Consider the following 13242-nt stretch of genomic DNA (forward strand, 5'->3'; position numbering starts at 1 on the left):
TTGAAAATAATCCACATAAAAACGAACCCACATAATTCAAAATCATGTGGTTCCCTGGTGGCTCAGATGGTAAAGGGTCTGCCTGCAATGCAGGAGACCTGGGTTCGATCCCTGGGTCGGGAAAATCCCCTGAAAAGGAAATGGCAACCCACTCTAGTACTCTTGCCTGGAAAATTCCATGGATGGAGGAACCTGGTATGCTACAGTCCATGGGGTCACAAAGAGTTGGACACGACTGAGCGATTTCACTTTTGTGTTGTTCAAGGGTCAACTGTACACCAGAGCATTATTTTCTTTTAAAGCCCTCCCTTAAGAGAATCTACTTAACAAGAGCTTAATCTGCTGGGTAATGTCAGATCCTAACTGACCTGGGGGAAGAGAAATACTCAACTTCAGGCAACACTAGCCATCTTGTTCCACCTAAGTGTGGAGGAAATAAAAAGTGAGAAACACTTGTGAAATTCACCATCCAGAAGCACAGTTCAGTTCAGTCATTCAGTCCTGTCCAACTCTTTGCAACTCCATGGACTGCAGCATGCCAGGCCTCCCGGTCCATCACCAACTACTGAGCTTGCTAAAACTCATGTCCATTGAGTCAGTGATGCCATCCAATCGTCTCATCCTCTGTCATCACCTTCTCCCCCAGCCTTCAATCTTCCCAGCATCAGGGTCTTTTCAAATGAGGCAGTTCTTCGCATCAGGAGGCCAAAGTATTGGAGTTTCATCTTCAGAATCAGTCCTTCCAATGAATATTCAGTATTGATTTCCTTTAGGATTGGCTGGTTTGATCTCCTTGCAGTCCAAGGGACTCTCAAGAGTCTTCTCCAACACCACAGTTCAAAAGCATCAATTCTTCAGCACTCAGCTTTCTTTATAGTCCAATTCTCACATCCATACATGACTACTGGAAAAACCATAGCTTTCACAACATGGACCTGCATCAGCAAAGTAATGTTTCTGTTTTATAATATGCTGTCTAGGTTGGTCATAACTTTTCTTCCAAGGAGCAAGCATCTTTTGATTTCATGGCTGCAGTCACCATCTGCAGTGATTATGGAGTGACCCCTGCCTCCAAATAATGTCTGTCACTCCTTCCATTGGTTCCCCATCTACTGGTGATGGAACCACATGCCATGATCTTAATTTTCTGAATGTTGAGTTTTTTTTTTTTTTTAATTTTATTTTATTTTTAAACTTTACATAACTGTATTAGTTTTGCCAAATATCAAAATGAATCCGCCACAGGTATACATGTGTTCCCCATCCTGAACCCTCCTCCCTCCTCCCTCCCCATTCCATCCCTCTGGGTCGTCCCAGTGCACCAGCCCCAAGCATCCAGTAGCCAGGACATTGAAACAACCTAGATGTCCATCAGCAGATGAATGGATAAGAAAGCTGTGGTACATATACACAATGGAATATTATTCAGCCATTAAAAAGAATACATTTGAATCAGTTCTAATGAGGTGGATGAAACTGGAGCCTATTATACAGAGTGAAGTAAGCCAGAAAGAAAAACACCAATACAGTATACTAACGCATATATATGGAATTTAGAAAGATGGTAACAATAATCCTGTGTATGAGACAGCAAAAGAGACACTGATGTATAGAACAGTCTTATGGACTCTGTGGGAGAGGGAGAGGGTGGGGAGATTTGGGAGAATGGCATTGAAACATGTAAAATATCATGAATGTTGAGTTTGAAGCCAACATTGTCACTCTCCTCTTTCACTTTCATCAAGAGGCTCTTTAGTTCTTCTTCACTTTCTGCCATAAGGGTGGTGTCATCTGCATATCTGAGGTTATTGATATTTCACCAGGCAATCTTGATTCCAGCTTGTGCTTCTTCTGGCCCAGCGTTTCTCATGATGTACTCTGCATATAAGTTAAATAAGCAGGGTGACAATATACAGCCTTGACGTACTCCTTTTCCTATTTGGAACCAGGCTGTTCCATGTCCAGTTCTAACTGTTGCTTCCTGATCTGCATACAGATTTCTCAAGAGGCAGGTCAGGTGGTCTGGTATTCCCATCTCTTTCAGAATTTTCCACAGTTGGTTGTAATCCACACAGTCAAAGGCTTTGGCATAGTCAATAAAGCAGAAATATATTTTTTTCTGAGACTTTCCTGCTTTTCTGATGATCAAGATGATGTTGGCAATTTGATCTCTGATTCCTCTGGCTTCTCTAAATCCAGCTTGAACATCTGGAATTTCACAGTTCACGTATTGCTGAAGCCTGGCTTGGAGAATTTTAAGCATTACTTTACTAGTGTGTGAAATGAGTACAATTGTGCAGTAGTTTGATAATTCTCTGGTATTGCCTTTCTTTGGGATTGGAATGAAAACTGACCTTTTCCAGTCCAGTCACCACTGCTGAGTTCTCCATATTTTCTGGCATATTGAGTGCAGCACTTTCACATCATCATCTTTTAGGATTTGAAATAGCTCAACTGGAATTCCATCACCTCTACTAACTTTGTTCCTAGGGATGCTTCCTAATTCCCACTCAACTTTGCACTCCAGGATGTCTGGCTAGAAGTGAGTGATCATGCCATCATCATTATGTGGGTTGTGAAGATTTTTTCTGTATAGATCTTCTGTGTATTCTTGCCACCTCTTCCCATTCTATTGCTTTTTTCTATTTCTTTACATTGATCACTGAGGAGGCTTTCTTATCTCTCCTTGATATTCTTTGGAACTCTGCTTTCAAGTGAGTATATCTTTCCTTTTCTTTTTCTCCTTTGCATTTTGCTTTGCTTCTATTCACAGCTATTTGTAAGTCCTCCTCAGATGATTTTGCCTTTATGTATTTCTTTGCTTGTGGATGGTATTGATCCCTGCCTCCTGTACTATGTCACGAACCTCCATCTGTAGTTTTTTGGGCACTCTGTCTATCCAATAATCCCTTGAATCTATTTTCACTTCCACTGTATAATTGTGATTTAGGCCATACCTGAATGGTCTAGTGGTTTTCCCTACTTTCTTCAATTTAAGTCTGAAATTTGGCAATAAGGAGTTCATAATCTTAGCCACAGTCAACTCCTGGTCTTGTTTTTGCTGACTGTACAGAGCTTCTCCATCGTTGGCTGCAAAGAATATAATCAATCTGATTTCAATATTGACCATCTGGTGATGTCCATATGTAGAGTCTTCTCTTGTGTTGTTGGAAGATGATGTTTGCTATGACCAATGCGTTCTCTAGGCAAAATTCTATTAGCCTTTGACCTGCTTCATTCCATACTCCAAGGCCAAATTTGCCAGGTGTTTCTTGACTTCCTACTTTTGCATTCTAGTCCCCTATAATGAAAAGGGCATCTTTTATGGGTGTTAGTTCTTGAAGGTCTTGTAGGTCTTCATAGAACCATTCAACTTCAGCTTCTTCAGCATTACTGGTAGGGACATAGACTTGGATTACTCTGATTTTGAATGGTTTGACTTGGAAACAAACAGAGATCATTCTGTCATTTTTGAGATTGGATCCAGGTGCTTCATTTCAGACTTTTTTTGTTGACTATGATGGCTACTCCATTTCTTCTAAGGGATTCTTGCACACAGTAGTACATATAAGGGTTAATTGAGTTAAATTCACCGATTCCAGTCCATTTTAGTTTGCTGATTCCTAAAATGCTGATGTTGACTCTTGCCATCTCCTGTTTGACCACTTCCAATTTGCCTTGATCCATGGACCTAACATTCCAGGTTCCTATACAATATTGATCTTTATAGCATTGGACTTTACTTCTATCACCAGTCTCCTCCACAACTGGGGGTTGTTTTTGCTTTAGCTCTGTCTCCTCATTCTTCTGGAGTTATTTCTCCACTTATCTCCAGTAACATACGGGTACCTACCAACCTGGGGAGTTTATCTTTCAGTGTCCCAACTTTTGCCTTTTCTTACTGTTCATGGGGTTCTCAAAGCAAGGATACTGAAGTTGTTTGCCATTCCATTCTCCAGTGGACTACATTTTGTCAGATCTCTCCACCATGAACTGTCCATCTTGGGTGGCCCTACACAGCATGGCTCTTAGTTTCATTGGGTTAGACAAGGCTGTGGTCCATGTGATTAGATTGGTTAGTTTTCTGTGATTGTGGTTTTCAGTCTGTCTGCCCTCTGATGGAGAAGGATAAGAGGCTTATGGAAGCTTCCTGATGGGCTAGACTGACTGAGGGTGAAACTGGGAAATGGGCTTCAGAAGCACAGGCTCACTAAATGATTCAGATGTAATCATAGGACTGTAGAACACCACCCTCCCCACACCTTACCACCACATTACTAAATTCTTATTTAAAGCAATTGCTTTTATATCATGTCTAGCTATCGCCTCCAACTACAATATATCCTGTCTCATTGGGAACTCTTCATAGGTTGTTTGATGATTTCGCATTGAGTTACATGGAAACTAATGACCACTAACTTTCTCATAACCTTATGTTTTGTTTTGCAAGATGTAATTCGTTTTTTTTGGCCCAATTCTGTGAATAGCATGCTTACCTACTGACAGTTCATTAGTAGGCAAAATGTGGACTTCCCAGAGAAGAAAGATTTATCCCATGACAAGTAACCAAGAGTTCTCTGTGATCAGCAAACCAGGGTTTACAGTGGTTTCCTGGCCCATTTCCCTAACAAGAGAGGGAACAAGGTTCCAAATGCAAATATAGTGAATTGGTTCTTAGAAGTACACATGTAAGTACACATGGAAATGTGAGGGACAAAGGAAACAGAATCTTTGCCTACAAGAAATCCTAAAAAGTTTGTATAATGATGTAGGAATTAATGGGATGACAAATGTGACCTCTTTGATAAGTAACAAGATATATTACATTAAAATATCAAAATTATGGAAATTGCTTTGACTTTGTATATTTTAGAAACCATAGATCAAAGCTTAATTGAATATAAATGAAAACACTAAATGATGTCATATTGCTAAAATAATATTCTCAAAGTGTAAGACTCTAATAATTGCCTTTTCAGATAACTTAAAAAAAGTTAGTGTATTAATAAATGTGCTTCACTCAACCCATATCAGAATCCTTCAAGCCTGTGTGATAAATGTGTTGTTCCACATAGAAGTATGATGATAAAAATAAATTAAGCCATTATACTTAAGAATTCTAGGTAATGTTTTTAATTTCTGTGCAACATCAATTATATCTGGGGGCACAGAAGGCTTTTAACCTAAATCTCAAATCTCTCTATGGCCTATATTTTTTTGATCTATGGACTCTAAGAAAATATGATTAAAAAAGAGATTTTCCTCCTGATTACTTATAGTCTTTCTAATGAACTTTCACTTGTGGTAGAGCAAAACTGATTTTATATAGTACACATTTAAACTAAAAAAATATAATTTTAAGAAGATCTTATATTTTAATGTTTTGTGAAATAATATTTATTACATTATCTCAATTTGCTTTAAAAATTCATTTTGACATTCTAATTATCTTTAATAATTTTCAATAAAAACCTTAGTTTCTAGTAAAGGAATAATTATTTTCAATAAGAACACAAGGAAATACTCATGTTACTTACCTCATTTTTGGTAATTGAATTCAAAAAATATTTCCCCCTCTTCTGGAAGTCACATATTAGTTTGATCCTTGCATTCGATGGTTTGCTATACACCAAGTGAAGATAATTCTTCTGGCTCTTTTTAAGTAAAGCAAGCAGATATAAATATTTTCCCACCATAACATCCTCATTTTTTATAAATTGACTAATTGCAAAACAAAATAAGAATCATTGTATTCATAAAATATAACCCAGATATCAATCAATTTGGTGATGTCAATTCCTTTCCTTTAATATTTATATACTAAGCACATGAACCACCTACCTACTAAATGTCAAAACTCCAAATTACATATGGTTGGAAACCAGTGTGTGCATGCGTACTAAGTACCAAGTCTCTTCAGTCATGTCTCTTTATGACCCTGTGGACTGTAGCCTGCCAAACTTCACTATCCATGGAATTCTCCATGCAAGATTACTGTAATGAGTTGCCATGCCCTCCTCCAGGGGATCTTCCTGCCCCAGGATTGAATCTGTGTTTCCTGTGGCTCCTGCATTTCAGGTAGTTTCTTTATTGCTGAGTCACTAGGGGAAGGCCCCGGTTGGAAACCAGCATCTCCTAATAACATCACAGGTGACCAAGAGACTTAAATTTCTCTTTTTTCCCAATGTTTTGAGTCCACTGAATCTTTGTTTTCCCAACCAAGAGGTATACCGAATTTGTCGCTGCCTCTTTCACTCTTTAAAATAACACAATTTACAGAAGTTTTGAGATAATAAAAGTAGAGTTTTCTCACAGTGTATAGTTTACCATGGGAATCACCTTAATAGTAGATAATGTGGATTCCTCTGCACAGGAAGTGATCAGATCAGATCAGTCGCTCAGTCATGTCCGACTCTTTGCGACCCCATGAATCACAGCACACCAGGCCTCCCTGTCCATCACCAACCCCTGGAGTTCACTGAGACTCACGTCCATCGAGTCAGTGATGCCATCCAGCCATCTCATCCTCTGTCGTCCCCTTCTCCTCCTGCCCCCAATCCCTCCCAGCATCAGGGTCTTTTCCAATGAATCAACTCTTCGCATGAGGTGGCCAAAGTACTGGAGTTTCAGCTTTAGCACAGGAAGTGAAGTTGTATGGAATTCTAGCTTCACTAGATACAACATGTGTAAATATGGGTGATTTTCTTAATCTATCGGTGCTTCAGTTGACTTGCATAGGGATTGTGAGGATTCCATGAGTTAATATTTGCAGGTTTTCTTGTTGACTTATTTTCAATTTTATTTGCTGGCATATTGCTCCAGTCCCCTACACCTACTGCTTTATGGATGTCTCAGAGAATTAAAAGCTTGTGCCACTTTATCATATAGAAAAAAAGTTTTCTTCTATGTTTCTCTCCATGGTTCATTTTGGCTATGCCTCCTGAGCTATTCTTACCAATTAGTGTGAGTATTAAGATGTTGCATTGAATTAAGTGTTTGCAAAATTTTTCATAAAGGACCAAATAATAAATATTTTAGATTTTTCAGACCATAAATTCTCTGTTGCAACTATTTAATTCTGCTCTTGTAGCTCAAATATAGCCACAGAAAATACAAAAAATGGGCAGGCCATGCTCTAATAAAATTTTATAAAAACAGGTGAATTTGGATTATGAGCCATAGTTTGACTGTTCCTGCTCTAAATGAAACTTGAGTGTGGCTATACCTATGGGCCATAGTTAACTGACCCCAGCACTAAACAAAAGCAGATTGATCTTTTTTTTTTTTTAAATTTTATTTTATTTTTAAACTTTACATAGCTGTATTAGTTTTGCCAAATATAAAAATGAATCCGCCACAGGTATACATGTGTTCCCCATCCCGAACCTCCCTCCCTCCTCCCTCCCCATTCTATCCCTCTGGGTCGTCCCAGTGCACCAGCCCCAAGCATCCAGTATCGTGCATCGAACCTGGACTGGCAACTTGTTTCATACATGATATTTTACATGTTTCAATGCCATTCTCCCAAATCTTCCCACCCTCTCCCTCTCTCACAGAGTCCATAAGACTGTTCTATACATCAGTGTCTCTTTTGCTGTCTCATACACAGGGTTATTGTTACCATCTTTCTAAATTCCATATATATGCGTTAGTATACTGTATTGGTGTTTTTCTTTCTGGCTTACTTCACTCTGTATAATAGGCTCCAGTTTCATCCACCTCATTAGACAGATTGATCTTTTTAAATAATTTTATTATTATGAAATATTCTATAAATATAATTTTATATGTTATGTGTCATATGCCATAAATAGTAAAACAATACAAAATGAGAAATTGAGGACCAAACATCTGAATTATCCAGCAGAGCATTACCAGCACAGTTAAAAATTCCCTCTGTGACCCTTTTGATTGTATGACTTTTCTATCCCCTATCACCTCTCACTCCTCTCTGGAAAGAATTACTATTCATATACATTATTTCTTTGGTTTTCCTCATGCATTTATTCTCCTTATTCATGGTATTTATGCTGCATAAGGTTGAGGTGAACACTGTATTAGCAAATACTTAACTATCTCTCCTAGAGGAAATATGGACACACACACATCCACACACCTCACATAGATTACAGTCTTGAATTGTAAAAACAGCTCACTCTGGTAGATTTGATTTTATCCCATTTTACAAAAGAGGAAATAAGGTTCAGCATGGTTAAGTGACTTGCTTTAGGCCTCCCCACTAACAGGTGCCAGAGCTGGAATTCAGTCCCTGTCCAACTCGCCCCAGAGCCAGAGCGGCTTGCTCTGCAGTACACTGCCCTCTCCTTCCTCTGGGCATCTCTATGAGAGCTGAAAGGAGAAAGCTGAGCACCTGGCCTTGTTAGCAGTCAGCTGGGAGCATGGACCTCAGACTCAAATTTTTCACTGTTCTGAGGATGTCTGAGGATGTTCTGAGGATGTCTGGACTATAGTTTTGAGGATTACAAATACATTTTAGTAAGTAAACAAATCACATGTATAGCAATTTAAACAATGATGCTTGACAGTCATTTCTTTAAATAAATATGCATATATACTTATTTCACATAATTTTATTTTCATGTAAGTGATGCCATACAAGATATGTTTTTTTTTTCCAGTCATTGCTAAGCTGCATATATTTGTGAGTTTGATATATTTTAATTTGATTGACTATGGCTCCTTCATTAATACTCCTGTAATTAATTCTACTGTATTGCTATACTTGCTTTGCCCATTCTTTCATTTGGGGGATTTTTTGACTGTTACCTTGCTACCACAGACAATCCTGGCATAAATATCGTGTTTATTGCCATTGTTTAGTCACTAAATTGTCTCCAACTCTTTGTGACTCCAATTTAGCCTGCCAGATTCCTCTGTCCATGGGATTCTCCAGGCAAGAATACTGGAGTGGGTTGCCATTTCCTCCTCCAGGAGATCTTTTGGACTTGGAATAGAACCTGTGTCTCCTATGTCTCCTGCATTGGCAGGCTGCTTCTTTACAACTGGGTCACCTGGGAAGCCCCATTCCTGTTCATTAGTACTGATTAAAAAGATCTCCATTGGATATGTTAACATAATCTATTTTTATTCACCTAAATATATTTTATTTATCTTTAATCACAGTATGGAGGAAAAATATTAATAGCTTTATTAAAACTTTCATCTAGGAAATAGAACTAATTTAGTTTAGATTTTAAAATATAATCTGATTATATTATCCATTGCATTGTTTAAATGTTTTTCTTCCATGATCATGAGTGCTTAATATATTTTATTAAAATTTTTTGGTCTTGTATCAGTAAAATGCCTTTTTTTAAAATTAGTGTTTTTAATATTTCTGTGCTTTGTAAAATTTGTATCTGTTACTAAAAATTTGGTAAATTATTTTTGTAAAATTATATTGTGATATTTTGTTTCTTTCCTCTTTTATTACTTCAAAATGAAAAATTTATTCTGTAAATTTTCCTCTATAAAATTTGAAAGGTATACTCTCTGTTTTTGGTGGTTCTTTTTGAAATCTTCCCATAATCTATTTAGTTTTGGTAGAAAGTGCTGCGCTCAATATGCAAGCAAATTTGGAAAACTCAGCAGTGGCCACAGGACTGGAAAAGGTCAGTTTTCATTCCGATCCCAAAGAAAGGCAATGCCAAAGAATGCTCAAACTACCACACAATTGCACTCATCTCACACGCTAGTAAAGTCATGCTCAAAATTCTCCAAGCCAGGCTTCAGCAATATGTGAACTGTGAACTTCCTGATGTTCAAGCTGGTTTTAGAAAAGGCAGAGGAACCAGAGATCAAATTGCCAACATCTGCTGGATCATGGAAAAAACAAGAGAGTTCCAGAAAAACATCTATTTCTGCATTATTGACTATGCCAAAGCCTTTGACTGTGTGGATCACGATAAACTGTGGAAAATTCTGAAAGAGATGGGAATACCAGACCACCTGATCTGCCTTTTGAGAAATTTGTATGCAGGTCAGGAAGCAACAGTTAGAACTGGATGTGGAACAACAGACTGGTTCCAAATAGGAAAAGGAGTTGTCAAGACTGTATATTGTCACCCTGTTTATTTAACTTATATGCAGAGTACATCATGAGAAACGCTGGACTGGAAGAAACACAAACTGGAATCAAGATTGCTGGGAGAAATATCAATAACCTCAGATATGCAGATGACACCACCCTTATGGCAGAAAGTGAAGAGGAACTCAAAAGCCTCTTGATGAAAGTGAAAGTGGAGAGTGAAAAAGTTGGCTTAAACCTCAACATTCAGAAAATGAAGATCATGGAATCCGGTCCCACCACTTCATGGGAAATAGATGGGGAAACAGTGGAAACAGTGTCAGACTTTATTTTTCTGGGCTCCAAAATCACTATAGATGGTGACTGCAGCCATGAAATTAAAAGACGCTTACTCCTTGGAAGGAAAGTTATGACCAACCTAGATAGCATATTCAAAAACAGAGACATTACTTTGCAACAAAGGTCCATCTAGTCAAGGCTATGGTTTTTCCTGTGGTCATGTATGGATGTGAGAGTTGGACTGTGAAGAAGGCTGAGTGCCAAAGAATTGATGCTTTTGAACTGTGGTGTTGGAGAGGACTCTTGAGAGTCCCTTGGACTGCAAGGAGATCCAACCAGTCCATTCTGAAGGAGATCAGCCCTGGGATTTCTTTGGAAGGAATGATGCTAAAGCTGAAACTCCAGTACTTTGGCCACCTCATGCGAAGAGTCAACTCATTGGAAAAGACTCTGATGCTGGGAGGGATTGGGGGCAGGAGGAGAAGGGGACGACAGAGGATGAGATGGCTGGATGGCATCACTGACTGGATGGATGTGAGTCTCAGTGAACTCTGGGAGTTGGTGATGGACAGGGAGGCCTGGTGTGCTGCAATTCATGGGGTCGCAAAGAGTGGGACATGACTGAGCAACTGATCTGATCTGGTCTGAGCTATATATTACAGATGTTAGAATTATATACATATATGTAAAACAAATACTTTTCTATTTCCAGTTTTTTAAGGAATCTCCACACTGTTCTCCATAGTGACTGTACTAGTTTGCATTCCCACCAACAGTGTAAGAGGGTTCCCTTTTCTCCACACCCTCTCCAGCATTTATTACTTGTAGACTTTTGGATCGCAGCCATTCTGACTGGTGTGAAAAGGTACCTCATAGTGGTTTTGATTTGCATTTCTCTGATAATGAGTGATGTTGAGCATCTTTTCATGTGTTTGTTAGCCATCTGTATGTCTTCTTTGGAGAAATGTCTATTTAGTTCTTTGGCCCATTTTTTGATTGGGTCATTTATTTTTCTGGAGTTGAGCTGTAGGAGTTGCTTGTATATTCTCGAGATTAGTTGTTTGTCAGTTGCTTCATTTGCTATTATCTTCTCCCATTCTGAAGGCTGTCTTTTCACCTTGCTTATAGTTTCCTTTGATGTGCAGAAGCTTTTAAGTTTCATTAGGTCCCATTTGTTTATTTTTGCTTTTATTTCCAATATTCTGGGAGGTGGGTCATAGAGGATCCTGCTGTGATGTATGTCAGAGAGTGTTTTGCCTATGTTCTCCTCTAGGAGTTTTATAGTTTCTGGTCTTACATTGAGATCTTTAATCCATTTTGAGTTTATTTTTGTGTATGGTGTTAGAAAGTGTTCTAGTTTCATTCTTTTGCAAGTGGTTGACCAGAGTTCCCAGCACCACTTGTTAAAGAGATTGTCTTTAATCCATTGTATATTCTTGCCTCCTTTGTCAAAGATAAGGTGTCCATATGTGCGTGGATTTATCTCTGGGCTTTCTATTTTGTTCCATTGATCTATATTTCTGTCTTTGTGCCAGTACCATACTGTCTTGATAACTGTGGCTTTGTAGTAGAGCCTGAAGTCAGGTAGGTTGATTCCTCCAGTTCCATTCTTCTTTCTCAAGATCGCTTTGGCTATTCAAGGTTTTTTGTTTTTCCATACAAATTGTGAAATTATTTGTTCTAGCTCTGTGAAGAATACCGTTGGTAGCTTGATAGGGATTGCATTGAATCTATAGATTGCTTTGGGTAGTATACTCATTTTCACTACATTGATTCTTCCAATCCATGAACATGGTATATTTCTCCATCTGTTAGTGTCCTCTTTGATTTCTTTCACCAGTGTTTTATAGTTTTCTATATATAGGTCTTTAGATTCTTTAGGTAGATATATTCCTAAGTATTTTATTCTTTCCGTTGCAATGGTGAATGGAATTGTTTCCTTAATTTCTCTTTCTGTTTTCTCATTATTAGTGTATAGGAATGCAAGGGATTTCTGTGTGTTGATTTTATATCCTGCAACTTTACTATAGTCATTGATTAGTTCTAGTAATTTTCTGGTGGAGTCTTTAGGGTTTTCTATGTAGAGGATCATGTCATCTGCAAACAGTGAGAGCTTTACTTCTTCTTTTCCAATTTGGATTCCTTTTATTTCTTTTTCTGTTCTGATTGCTGTGGCCAAAACTTCCAAAACTATGTTGAATAGTAATGGTGAAAGTGGACACCCTTGTCTTGTTCCTGACTTTAGAGGAAATGCTTTCAATTTTTCACCATTGAGGATAATGTTTGCTGTGGGTTTGTCATATATAGCTTTGATTATGTTGAGGTATGTTCCTTCTATTCCTGCTTTCTGGAGAGTTTTGATCATAAATGGATGTTGAATTTTGTCAAAGGCTTTCTCTGCATCTATTGAGATAATCATATGGGTTTTATTTTTCAATTTGTTAATGTGGTGTATTACATTGATTGATTTGCGGATATTGAAGAATCCTTGCATCCCTGGGATAAAGCCCACTTGGTCATGGTGTATGATCTTTTTAATGTGTTGTTGGATTCTGATTGCTAGAATTTTGTTAAGGATTTTTGCGTCTATGTTCATCAGTGATATTGGCCTGTAGTTTTCTTTTTTTGTGGGATCTTTGTCAGGTTTTGGTATTAGGGTGATGGTGGCCTCATAGAATGAATTTGGAAGTTTACCATCCTCTGCAATTCTCTGGAAATAGACATGCCTTATGATCCAGCAATCCCACTGCTGGGCATACACACTGAGGAAACCAGAAGGGAAAGAGACACGAGTACCCCAATGTTCATCGCAGCACTGTTTATAATAGCCAGGACATGGAAGCAACCTAGATGTCCATCAGCAGATGAATGGATAAGAAAGCTGTGGTACATATACACAATGGAGTATTATTCAG

General features: G+C 38.2%; 1 long non-coding RNA gene across 1 annotated transcript in view; it reads left to right on the forward strand.

Moving 5' to 3' along the window:
• LOC123334445 overlaps positions 1-8914 on the forward strand; it is a 111503-nt gene extending 102589 nt beyond the window's left edge. The window contains exon 3 of the long non-coding RNA XR_006552299.2: positions 8881-8914. This is a non-coding gene — a long non-coding RNA (uncharacterized LOC123334445). The remainder of the gene's footprint in view (positions 1-8880) is intronic.
• Positions 8915-13242: the final 4328 nt, after the last annotated feature.

The sequence above is a fragment of the Bubalus bubalis genome, chromosome 7 (assembly GCF_019923935.1).
Source record: "Bubalus bubalis isolate 160015118507 breed Murrah chromosome 7, NDDB_SH_1, whole genome shotgun sequence".
Lineage (NCBI taxonomy): Eukaryota > Metazoa > Chordata > Mammalia > Artiodactyla > Bovidae > Bubalus > Bubalus bubalis.